This window comes from Neoarius graeffei, chromosome 10, assembly GCF_027579695.1.
Source record: "Neoarius graeffei isolate fNeoGra1 chromosome 10, fNeoGra1.pri, whole genome shotgun sequence".
Classification (NCBI taxonomy): Eukaryota; Metazoa; Chordata; class Actinopteri; order Siluriformes; family Ariidae; genus Neoarius; species Neoarius graeffei.
This window is the reverse complement of record NC_083578.1, coordinates 84247290-84260985: the sequence shown is the minus strand read 5'-3', so window position 1 is coordinate 84260985 and position 13696 is coordinate 84247290. Positions and strand designations below refer to the sequence as shown.

The window sequence follows — 13696 nt, the reverse complement described above, 5'->3', positions numbered from 1 at the left end:
AGTAATGATTTCCGAATATGACTTTAAATCCTGTCAGGAATCTTGTCAGATGAGCTCAGGTTAGCTTGATGGCTAGCACTAGTAGCAAATTACGGTATATACAAATTCTTTCAGAAATCCTGTGAGGTTAGCTCATGTTTTATATTTTTACGTTTTCTAAATATTCATAAATGACAAATAATTCTGTCAGAAATCCTGTCAGGGTGCTCATTTTACCTTACCTTTAGCTCTAATTTTTAATTTTATAAACAGTTGTGAATATGACTTTAAAAATCCTGTCAGATTAGCTTGTGTTAGCTTGCTGGATAGCACTTTGAGTTAATTTAAAAAACCTTAATGAAAAGTAAAACTCCTGTCAGATATTCCCGCAGGTTAGCTTAGCATAACTTATTGGATAGCACAAGTAGTGAATTTTATATATTTTGTGAATATGACTTTGAAATTCCTGTCAGGTTTCCTCATGTTAGCTTACTGGCTAGCATTAGCATTATAGACACAGAAAGCAGCCATACTTGGGCATGATGTGCAAGTTACACCTCAACAACATTATAATCCTCTCATTTCTAATTGGAAAGTTGTTTTTAAAGCCAGGTAGCACACAACTGACCACGGTTAGCAATTGAATAAATATTCAAACATGTCTAAAGCTATAAAAGAAAGGAACTTGCATTAACATTGATCGAAACCAATGTTTTAAAGCTAGCCTGCGTTTCGATTTCATAAAATCGGTGAAATTTAGTTCCCTCTGAAATTTAGTCATTCTGTGGCTGGGAAATTATTTAATTTGAGGGGATTAAAGCAAATAATATGCATAAAATCGCTCGCTTCACGCAGTCAAGCAGACAGAGGAAGTCCATGTGCACATGCGCAGGTTCACCTTTTTCTTCTTCTTTTGGATTTTACGGCAGCTGTCATCCACAGTGTTGCATTACTGCCGTCTACAGGTTTACCTTTGACCATGCACTGATAGTTACATCATTCTGTTTCTAAACGAACAACTGATCGCACCAAGGTGCTCACTGACCGCCGATATTTATTAGTTTGGTCCTGCATTGCGTTTCCTTTCCTTCGTATATAACAACGTCTTTTCTTCTCGCTTTCTGTTACTGTAGTCGGTCTTTCACGTTTCATTCGCACACTCACGTCCTCCATTTTTCTCTCCTGTTTCAAATTTGTATCCCACAATGCCTTGCGCGAACGGGGAAAGCCCACCACGTGATGCACGATGTAGTATCTTGAATTGGGTCATGGTGAAGCAGGAAAAAATAGCGGAGAATTTAGGGTCATGTGGCCCTAAATTCATTAATTGCTCTATTTAAAAAAAACTCATAAAATTTGAAGTTTGTGATACAAATTCAGTAGCTTTCAGTCCACTAAACAAAAGTGATTGGGTATCGGGGAAAATTCTTTTTATGACCTACATTTGAAAAAGCTGAATGTCAGTCTACCTTTTAAGATATTTAGGATTTACTAATTGGATGCATGTGGGCTATTTGGAGTAATCCTGTCAGGTTAGCTAATGTTAGCTGGTTATGCTAGTAGTAAATATACAGTACTGTGCAAAAGTCTTAGGGACCCTATTTTTTTTCCTCATACAAACTATAGATGATATATATAGATGAGATGAGAAGTCAGTACAAAAACATTTTACAGTTCTTTATTTTTTCAGCAGTTTGTGCTACAGTTGCGCCTTCGAGACCCATAACCCTGTCACCGGTTGTCCTTCCTTGGACCATTTCATTCTCATCTCATTATCTCTAGCCGCTTTATCCTGTTCTACAGGGTCGCAGGCAAGCTGGAGCCTATCCCAGCTGACTACGGGCGAAAGGCGGGGTACACCCTGGACAAGTTGCCAGGTTATCACAGGGCTGACACATAGACACAGACAACCATTCACACTCACATTCACACCTACGCTCAATTTAGAGTCACCAGTTAACCTAACCTGCATGTCTTTGGACTGTGGGGGAAACCGGAGCACCCGGAGGAAACCCACGCGGACACGGGGAGAACATGCAAACTCCGCACAGAAAGGCCCTCGCCGGCCACGGGGCTCGAACCCGGACCTTCTTGCTGTGAGGCGACAGCGCTAACCACTACACTACCGTGCCGCCAAAAAAAAAGTTTGTATCTGAGCAGCACAATACACAAGAGACCATTTTCAGATTAAAAAAGAAAACCTAATGAAGGCTACTGGGTTTTGGTGCAAAATGAAGACGCGAGTATGACAGTCAAAGTGTCCAGAAGAACTGTGGCTGGTTCTGGAAGATGCTCAGTAAAACCTACAGCTCATTTCCGCATAAAACTGCACTCATTGGACCTCAGACTGGTATCTTTTTTTAAAGCAAAGGGTCGTCTCACACCAAATATTGACTTTGTTTCATTTATTATGGCTTATTATTTATAGTATTTTATGTTGAAATATTTCATTTCATTATTTTTTAAGCCATTTTTTGGTCGACATCATTTCTTTATGTGCTTAAGACTTTTGCACAGCACTGTACAACAGCCAGAGGTGGACAAAGTACCCAACTTCATTATTTGAGTCAAAGTACAGATCCCATTGGTCAAATGTTACTCCGATACAAGTGAAAGTTGTCCAATCAAATTTTTGCTTAAGTTAAAGTACTGAAGTACTTGCTTTTAAAAATACTTAAGTATTAAAAGTACATTTTCTGTCAATGCATCGTTGTATTATTTCCACAACACTTACAAAACCTAATGCCGTTACCAAAGACAGAAATGTGAACTCACGAAATGAACGCATGCTGTGCCATCATGGTGGTTTAACGTTAAGCTAGCTAGTCAGTGAAACTCCACCTGACATGCTAGCAAACTCTCTTAAAACTCAAAATCATATTGGGTAGTTAATGCTACTAGAAAAGAAAGATTTCTACATTCTGTGTATTTGGCAAGATTATGCTAAAACATATTTCTGGAAGGACTTCAGATAAGTTAACGTTATTCATGTTAGCGTAACTCAGTTTTTACATGCTAACTAACAGTGTCCAAGTTAACTAGCTATTTGTTATCATTAGCTGTGGACAAGGCTACAGCAACTTGGCGGGAAAATCCATAGAAAGTCATTTGACTAACCAGACTGCATAGCTATTGCAACGTTATCGCTAGCTCTAAAAGCGCAGACAATTTCATTGCAAGCTTTCTCTTGGAATAAAACGTTTACAGACCTTAATATGCTTCCGCAGGTTGGATGGTGAGTTTTTGTAGGCCATGATGTGGTTCATTTTTGGCAAACAAAGCAAACATTTAAAACAAATCTTTAATCCTTTCAGAAGACTGAAACATGGGTTCTAGCTATAGCCATGGATGCGTGCATTCCCCAGAAGAACCGCCTCCTTCCATTCTGCCATCAACTGATCGTGTTCAAATAATACTGCTGAGAAATCACTGAACTTGATTTTATACAGTCTACGGACGTGACGTGACCCTAGTGATTACTGACCGGCTGTCTCAGTGTCACCTGTGGAAAAAAAACTAATCACGTTTTAGAAAAGAAAAGAAAAAAACATCCACTTTCAAAGCTGCTTCATAGTAACGAGTAACGAGGACCTTGATAGAAATGTAGTGGAGTGAAAAGTACGATATTTGCCTTTCAAATGTAGTGAAGTTAAAGTCATAAGTTTCCAAAAAAATTGATACTCAAGTAAAGTACAGGTACTCAAAAAGTGTACTTAAGTACAGTACTCAAGTAAACGTACTTCGTTACTGTCCACCTCTGACAACAGCAATTATCAGTGACGATGATGAACATTTATAAATATGAGATGCGATTAACAGTGAAAACTACAAACATTTATGAATATAACATTAAAATCCTCCCCAGAGTATTGTACATTAGCTCATATCAACTAGCAGTATTATGAATAGTAACAGAATTAACGTAAAAAAAATAGTAACCCAGAAATCTTGTCAAGTTCGTGAAATTCAGTTTGCTAGCTAGCATTATTAGTGAAGATTCTGAACAGTATTAATTTTATGATAAATTCCTCTCAAGTGAGCTCATCTTAGCTTCCTGGCTAGAGCTAGAGGTTTTGTAAGTACTACTACTTGTGGAAATACAGGTTCATACAAGATATGAATATGGAAACCTAAAATAACAGAAGAGGTTTAACCTGAGGATACTCCAGAATCGTAAGGTTCTTAAATGGCTAGTCAGTGATTTGGGGTTTTGGTGGAAGTTAGCTAAAACTCAAAGTCCAAACAAATACCTCCCATCCCTTCAGTGTTCTGAATGCTAGTGTAAAAGCTTTCTGAATTATCTGACCTTCAAGTACAGATGCCTCCTTGTCATGATTGGTTTCGATGTTGGTGGTCCACGTTATTAGGGGTCCAAGCATCATCTGTGTTGATCCCATTTTCAACATTTTAATTGCTGATTGTTTATGTTTATATACAGTGTGTCCCAAAAGTCTGGATCCATAAGCAATTATTTATTTCAAACCCATATTAAAAACAAATGCTCAAATTGCAGGCTTGGACTTTGTGACAGACCTGGCGACTTGTCCAGGGTGTACCCCGCCTTTTGCCCGTAGTCAGCTGGGATAGGCTCCAGCTTGCCTGCGACCCTGTAGAACAGGATAAAGCGGCTAGAGATAATGAGATGAGAGATGAGACTTTGTGACATTTCTTAATGCATCAGAACTGATGTTACATGCAGAGAGGATTTCCTCCTTTAGTGCGACTGTTGTTTTGAGGGACCACTGACTTCAGATGATTCCAAAGAAAAAATGACTTCAATTCGATCTTCTATTCTGAGTCCTGAAGCCTTCTTGGTTATGAAATAAAAAGAAAAATATTAAATTTCATCGACGGAAAAATGCCGATGGATCCAGACCTTTGGGACGTCCTCTATTTCGTCACTTGTGAATGACATATAACTGCCAATAAAGTCATAATAGTACTCTGATGAGGGGGTGGGAGGTTGCACCCACATCCAATAAACAAATTCCAGCAAATTACATTTTGTTTATTAGGTCCTATGCAGTTTTTAAATTGATTTTATCCTCAATTTTTAACTTTTTAAGACTAACTGAACAGCTTGGAGTAGGCTATAGTGCTGAATTTCGCTGAATTAGTATGTTACAAAAAATATGTATATTTATCCCGAATGCTAGATGCATGAGTTGTGTTGGGATTTTGATTATTTAGTTGTGCATCATTAAGTCTTTATTTTTTTCGTGGTCCGGATTCCATCAAATTCTGCGCTCTGATTGGCTGGCGAGCGGGTCCGTATCCTATGATACAGACCCCAGTTGCGGACCCCGGTTACGGACCTCTGGCGACTCACTCGTTCACAACAACAACAACAAACATCGTAGCAATTTTTGTCAACATTTATTTTCGCATTTCTCAGGAGAATAGCATTAATTTTACAGCATGGATAGCGATAACGACAGTCTTTACAGCGAAAGCGAGTTTTACTACCCTGAGGAAGACGAAATAAAAGAAAACATTTCAGGAGAAAGCTAAAAACCTGTAACTTGCTAACGCCGAGCAAAAACATGGCTGAATCCTGAATAACTCAATTTTGTATAAATAGGGGACTACATAGGCGGCAAAATGTAGTTTTTTTCCTGCCATGGAAGTGCACTTGTATACCGAGGAGGAAGCAATTTGCATTACAGCCGTGAATGAGGATTCAAAATGGCGGCTCTGCTCGGTTTTCCCTTTCGGGCGCTCTCGTTTTCTGTTAGAATTTGATAAAGAAAAAATAAATATATTATTTACCAGCTTAAGGTCGGTCCGTATGGTGAAATACCGTGACCTCAGCCCAGAGGGCCTCGCTCAGTACTTTCAAGACCTCGGTCACGGTATTTCACGATACGGACCTCCCAGCTGGTAAATAACATATGTATTCAATCATTGTGGCAAGGTGAATTTTAAAATAATGGCTATCACAATCAGTTTTTGCAAGTTGATTGCTGATATTCTTACAAATTATTTTATATTGGAACTTTAAAAATATATGTATTTATGCAAATTAGGTTTCAGCTAATTAAATATGCAGACATCAGGTATTTGTGACTTGAAAAATCAAAATCTAGTATTTTGATGATGTGAGAGAAAATATTTCGCTGTGAAGATGCTTTTGAGAAACAGTTGAGAAATCCTTTATTCGATAATCAACATACAATCATCAATATTTTGGGAAATTCATGAATGCATGTTCATTGACAAACTGATTATTTTTCCTGAATATAAAAAAACATTTTGAGGAAAAACGGTTTTTAAAATGCGGTATGATTTTTTAAAACACGTTTCTTCTTTAGTTAATGGGGTTTATATAATGATTCATAAAGGAAATTGACATGCATATAGCAATGCCACATAAACTGACATACATCAGGAAACAAGGGGTGGTGCAGTGGTTAGCACTGTTGCCTCACACCAAGAAGGTTCTGGGTTCGAGCCCAGTGGCCGACGGACGCCTTTCTGTGTGGAGTTTGCATGTTCTCCCTGTGTCTGCCTGGGTTTCCTCCCACACTCCAAAGACATCCGGTTAGGTTAACATGGGGCAGCTATGGCCTGAAGCTTGGGCTGAAGTGCCCTTGAGCAAGGGACTTAAAGGGGAACTGAAGGCAAATTTTTTATCATCAAAATTCTATTTATCTCATGTTATTAAATATAGGAATGCATTTTTGATGGCTATTTTGTCGCTGCTATAGCAAGTTATGAGTGTTTGAAATATGCTATGTAATACATCAGTCCATATGTCAAAGCAATGGCCGTAAACGAGATTCGTTGAGACCTGTGTGAGACATCATAGGACGGAAGTAAAACGTACAGCGGAAATCAAAGTGACCAACATCTGCCAACGTTGTCAAAAGACGCGCGCGCCCTCTTTCGAATGCTGATGTAATCAAGCCGGAAGTTTCCCCTGTGTCCGAAATCACTCCCTACTCACTATATAGGGCACTATATAGTGTGAACGCCATTTTGTAGTGCTGTCTGAAACCTTAGAGAGGATTATGTGGGAAATACGCTCAGTATAATATGGATTTATCACAAAAATGCATGCATGTATTTATTATTTTGAAAACCCACCAGCCGCCTGATCTGGCACGTTTTAATTGTGCGACAGTAATGACGTAAATACCAGCGTGACGGACTAGTCCTTATCCTGTCGTCTTTCCAACTCTTCTCTACTCCACGTTGTTTCGAAGTCGCATTGAATAATCTCCATGTCACGGACGCGAGGGAGGCAGATGTATGTGCAGAAGTATACAGTTATATACTATATATAAAGTGCAGAATATATATACAGTGAGACAATATATACACAGGCAAACGATCCAAAACAGCAGGCTAGATCAAAAGACAGGCAAAAGGGTCAGTTGAGGCGCAAACAGTACATCAAAGGCTAAGCAAGGACAAGAACGAGAAATAGGAAATCAAGACAACGGGTGGAAAGGCTCAGTAATGCGTACATGTGTATCGTGATACTTCACGATGCAAATGCATCAGCACAGTCCTTAAATAGGCAAACACACAGTTCCTTAATTGAGCTCAGGCGCGCCTTCAGGTGCACACGCCACAGCGCGCAGGACTGACACGCCATCACTGATGAAGCTGGCAAATCTCAAAATGAATCTAAATTGGAATGATATGGCGATCTGGCCGCTGTGTAAACAGTTTTCAAAATGGCGGCGCTGACACTTCACGTTTGAAGTCTCGTATAAGTCTCGTGAAGATCGCGTGGATAAGCAACGCCTGCCGTGGACCAAACGAACTACATTCAACACGGCTAAAAACCGAAAAGGCCGATAAGTGTAATATAATATGCCGATACGAGTCACGATATAAGGTTAATAAAACCGAAAACGTAATTCAATCTTCTTCTTCTTCTTTTGGCTGCTCCCGATTAGGGGTCGCCACAGCGGATCTTTCGTCTCCATTGCTCCCTGTCTTCCGCATCCTTTTCTACCACGCCTGCCACTTTCATGTCCTCTCTCACCACATCCATGTATCTTCTCTTTGGCCTTCCTCGTTTTCGTGTGCCTGGCCGCTCCGTCCTCAACATTCTCCTTCCAACATGCTCTGCGTCTCTTCTCAGGATGTGCCCGTACCATCTCAGTCTCATCTCTCTTAGCTTACTTCCCAAGCTCTCTACATGTGCTGTCTGTCCCTCTGATGTGCTCGTTCCTTATCCTGTCTAACCTCCCCTCGCAAACCTTAACATCCTCAACTCCGCCACCTCCAACTTTGCCTCCTGTCTCTTCGTTAAGGGTACGGTCTCCAATCCATACATCACAGCTGGTCTCACTACTGTCTTATACATCTTACCTTTCACTTTTGCTGGGACTTTCCGATCACAAATGACTCCCGAAATCCTTCTCCAACTGCTCCACCCTGCCTGCTCTCTCTTTCTCACCTCACCATCGCAGCCCCCATTTTCCTGCACAGTTGACCCCAGGTATTTGAATTCACCAACTTTCTTTACGTCTACTCCTTGCATCTTCACTACACTCTCATCCCCATTCTCATTGATGCACATGTATTCTGTTTTGCTCCTGCTCACCTTCATTCCTCTTCGTTCCAATGCATCCCTCCATCTCTCCAATCCCAACTCAACCTCCTTTCTACTTTCACCACACATCACAATATCATCCGCAAAACATCATGTTCCATGGTGACTCTTGCCTCACTTTGTCCGTCAAGCTATCCATCACTATGGCAAACAAGAAAGGACTCAAAGCAGATCCTTGATGGAGTCCCACCTTCACCTTGAACCATTCAGTTGTTCCAACTGCACACCTCACTGCCGTTTCACTGTTCTCATACATGTCTTGCACCACTCTGATATACTTCTCATTCACTCCACACTTTCTCATACAATACCATAAATCATCTCTCGGCACTCTATCGTATGCCTTCTCTAGGTCACACAATGTAGCTTTCTCTGGCCTTCTCCATTAACATTCTTAAAGCAAAAATTGCATCTTAAAACGTAATTCAGTAACGCGTTAATTAAGAAATAAAGCAAGTTTTAAAATGAACTCAGTTCTCCTTTAACCCCCACTTGCTCATTGCTCTGGGTATGTGTGTGTATGTGCGCCAGAGCATTTTTTAAGGATTTTCCACTAGGAGACCAACTGGTCTGGGCAACACAATCACAGGCCCCAGAGTCCATGCGGCTGCACCGCTGCGGCATATTCTGTGATGCAAAATGGTTCACCAATCACCATACAGACAAACACACTACAGTGACTACACAGCTATCAAGAGCAATTACCAAGCACAAATGTTATGTCAAAGACACTCAAAGTTACACAGTCATGACATCGGATTCTGACATCAGCCGTCTCAGTAACCAAATTTTAGTTTTGTTTTCCTTAACCAACATGATCTTGTGTGTATATCTTATAACAGAGGTTTTCAAAGTGTGGGAGAGTCAGCCCCCCCTTCAGAGAGCAAATAAACAACAGCGCCCCCCTTACAATTTTTGTTGTTGCTATACTTAATGTTCCATTCGTATTTAAAAAAAAAGGTTGTTGTACACATTTTTATTTTTTTTCTTTTACACATTTTAAACAGCCCTGTGATGACCTGGCGACTTGTCCAGGGTGTACCCCGCCTTTCGCCCGTAGTCAGCTGGGATGGGCTCCAGCTTGCCTGCGACCCTGTAGAAGGGTAAAGCGGCTAGAGATAATGAGATGAGATGAGATGAGATGAGACATTTTAAACATCTGTGCTTTTTGAAATTTTTTTTTACACATTTTAAACATTTGTGCTTTTTTTTTAAAACATCTTGTTTTACACATTTTAAACATCTGTGCTTTTTTAAAACATCTTTTTTTTACACATTTTAAACATCTGCTTTTTTTTAAAAAACATCTTGTTTTACACATTTTAAACATCTGTGCTTTTTTAAAACCTTTTTTTACACATTTTAAACATCTGCTTTTTTAAAACATTTTGTTTTACACATTTTAAACATTTGTGCTTTTTTAAAACATCTTTTTTACACATTTTAAACATCTGTGCTTTTTTAAAACCTCTTTTTTTTACACATTTTAAACATCTGCTTTTTTAAAACATCTTTTTTACACATTTTAAACATCTGTGCTTTTTTAAAACCTCTTTTACACATTTTAAACATCTGCTTTTTTAAAAACATCTTGTTTTACACATTTTAAACATCTGTGCTTTTTTAAAACCTCTTTTTTTACACATTTTAAACATCTGCTTTTTTAAAACATCTTTTTTACACATTTTAAACATCTGTGCTTTTTTAAAACCTCTTTTACACATTTTAAACATCTGCTTTTTTAAAAACATCTTGTTTTACACATTTTAAACATCTGTGCTTTTTTAAAACCTCTTTTTTTTACACATTTTAAACATCTGCTTTTTTAAAACATCTTTTTTACACATTTTAAACATCTGTGCTTTTTTAAAACCTCTTTTACACATTTTAAACATCTGCTTTTTTAAAAACATCTTGTTTTACACATTTTAAACATCTGTGCTTTTTTAAAACCTTTTTTACACATTTTAAACATCTGCTTTTTTAAAACATTTTGTTTTACACATTTTAAACATTTGTGCTTTTTTTAAAACCTTTTTTACACATTTTAAACATCTGTGCTTTTTTAAAACCTCTTTTTTACACATTTTAAACATCTGCTTTTTTTAAAACATCTTTTTTACACATTTTAAACATCTGTGCTTTTTTAAAACCTCTTTTACACATTTTAAACATCTGTGCTTTTTTTTTTAAACATCTTGTTTTACACATTTTAAACATCTCATAGCATCGTTAGCTAGCACCTCTTGGCAGACAACACACTGTGGCAGTGGAGCATCTTCGGATCCAGTCCATGAAAATCCAAACTTTAAATAATCGTGGTCATACTTCCTTCTTTTTTTGCTTGGCCCAGACTCTGTCTCCTCACTCACTGTAGCTTTAGGTACTAAAAATCCATCCATTTTGTCTCTGGCAAAGGCTAGCTGAAGTTCGCTAAATGTCCGCAATAGTAACTTATTCTGGTTTATTTTTCCTCACGTTGCGCCCCCCCGAAGAACTCTGGCGCCCCCTAGGGGAGGCGCACCCCACACTTTGAAAAGCCCTGTCTTATAACATAGATCTTTGTTTTCCTTGTTAAATGTATACTTACATGGTACTTGGTTAATTAATTGCAACTAATTGAACCAAATGATAAGACATAACTTGGTTTAAAATTTGGTCTCCCAGTGAAGCTGGTTTGGCATTGACTAGGAGACCAAATCTGGCCACTGGTAGACCATTTGGTCTCCCAGTAACTATGTTAAAAAATGCTCTGAGTGCGCTCATTGCTGACTTGCCTGTGCATATGTGTGTGTGTGTGTGTTCACTGCTTCAGATGGGTTAAACACAGAAGAGGAATTTCACTGTGCCTGAACATCCATGTGATAAATAAAGTCTAGTTGTAAAAATAAAAAAATACCAAGCTGCAGGGGTAGGCAGGAGGATATGACGCGTGGTGAAGTGGGCGGAGCTTCAAGCTTTCATCAAAGGAATGCTGAAGTGGAGGTAAACACGTCACTCTTGAGATTTGACATTCCTATTGCGACAGAAGGGGGGGAAAAAAGAAAAGCAAAAAAGGCAACAACACCAAGCAGTTGATAGCCTGTTTAACTTGTGACGTCACAACATAGGAGCAGCAGTTTACATGCACATCTGCAAAACATCTTCACGCACCTGTGTCTGTGCGCACGTGACCAGGTTGACAGGGAGGGAGGGTGGGTATGTTTAGGAGGGCTGTCCTGGTTAAATCTACAGCGCTTACTGTTGTGTAAACACGGGGAGAGAGAGAGAGAGATGATGCATGAACGGAGGATGTGAGGTTAACGAAGGCTGCAGCAGAAAGAGAGAGAGAGAGCGCACCGAGGAACTGACGCACGAGATGCCGGAGCAGCGCGTGTGTGCGGATGGAAGCATCCAGCTCAGCATCCTCTGAGGTACAGCCTTGATCAATGACGAATGGGTGGAAAGCAACGACTCGATTTCACAACGACTTAAATGGCGCAAGGATTACCGAGCACTTGTGTGCATGCATGCATGCATGCATGCATCCATCATGCATGCGTGTGCGCGTTTTGGAAACGCCGGGGCGCGCGCCACATGGTTAGCATGACACGGGTTGCATCTCAAATGGCTCGGTATGGGACATATAGTGCACTACCTAGGGAGTATATTCTATTATTTTTCACCCTATATAGTGCACTTAGGGAGGGATTCGAGCGCCATTTAGGATTCCTCTCTCTCTCTCTCTCTTTTTCATGAACACTTAATTAGGCTACGGTGTGCATAAATTCTTTGCATGCATGACAGAAACATTCAAATGCATTTATTTCTCCATCTCATAATGCATGATTATTATTATTATTATTATTATTATTATTATTATTATTATTATTTATAAGCCTCCTGGGCTACGTGGCAAATACAAATAGATGAGGGCTGTTTTCTGTATTCTGACAGGTTTCCCTCAGCACATCATGTGAAGAAGATGTTTTCGCATCACCTCAGGAACCCGATAGCTATCTGTTCACCTCCCAAAGCGCAATAATAAGCCGGTAATTCTCCAGGACTGGGTCCGCACAGGTTTGTTTACGTTTTATGGTCAAGATTTCTGCATGCTCAGATGCTTGCTGTCTGGAGGAAAACTGCATCTTTTTTTTTTTTCTCCCCAGGTGGGTGGGTGATTGGTTCGAGACTCGTTTCTTTTTTAACGACTCCTTTAGGTGAGTCGGTCAGGCGAATCGATTCGCGAGCACGAACGCGTTTTTGTCACCTTGACACAAAAACAAACTTGATCTTGATCGTCTGAGTGTGTTCGTCGTGCTGGTTTGGCAACGTGGGTCTTAATATGAGACTTAGATTTACACCATTGGGCATGTTTTTCTGACATGATGCCACGCCCTACCTGAGTTTATTGCGTCCAAACAGCATGATAGCGCATTAAATACAGTAGGATATCAGAATAACACACTACCACTGATGACTATAGTCTGTGTTCTGCATTGGTATACTAATCAGGACAGTGGGATTCAGTGCCAGGGTTTGTTTACAGGTCCTGTTTAAAGGACTGTCTAATTAATTAATTAACAGCAACTAACTTAATTATATTGATTAATTAGCCTAATAATGACATAATTGGGGCGGCACGGTGGTGTAGTGGTTAGCACTGTCGCCTCACAGCAAGAAGGTCCTGGGTTCGAGGCCAGCAGCCAGCGAGGGCCTTTCTGTGCGGAGTTTGCATGTTCTCCCCGTGTCCTCGTGGGTTTCCTCCGGGTGCTCCGGTTTCCCCCACAGTCAAAGACATGCAGGTTAGGTTAACTGGTGACTCTAAATTGACCGTAGGTGTGAATGTGAGTGTGAATGGTTGTCTGTGTCTATGTGTCAGCCCTGTGATGACCTGGCGACTTGTCCAGGGTGTACCCCGCCTGTCACCCGTAGTCAGCTGGGATAGGCTCCAGCTTGCCTGCGACCCTGTAGAACAGGATAAAGCGGCTAGAGATGATGGATGGATGACATAATTGCAATATTTGTGGAATTGCATAAGAGTGCTTCTTTAGATATTATGTATCCTATAGACTACTAGACTTAAAAGAAAAAAAATATCCAACCAGTATCTACATTGATTGATTGTTGAAGTGCACTGCAGTTACTCCTGTATGACTCTTCTGTACT

General features: G+C 39.9%; 1 protein-coding gene across 1 annotated transcript in view; it reads left to right on the top strand.

The window, feature by feature from the left end:
- Positions 1-11507: 11507 nt before the first annotated feature.
- The window catches only part of ccdc120a (coiled-coil domain containing 120a), a 147665-nt gene continuing 145476 nt past the window's right edge, over positions 11508-13696 (top strand). Inside the window, exons 1-2 of the mRNA XM_060932442.1 lie at positions 11508-11533; positions 12485-12607. The gene's annotated coding sequence lies outside the window, so the exon portion shown is untranslated. The remainder of the gene's footprint in view (positions 11534-12484; positions 12608-13696) is intronic.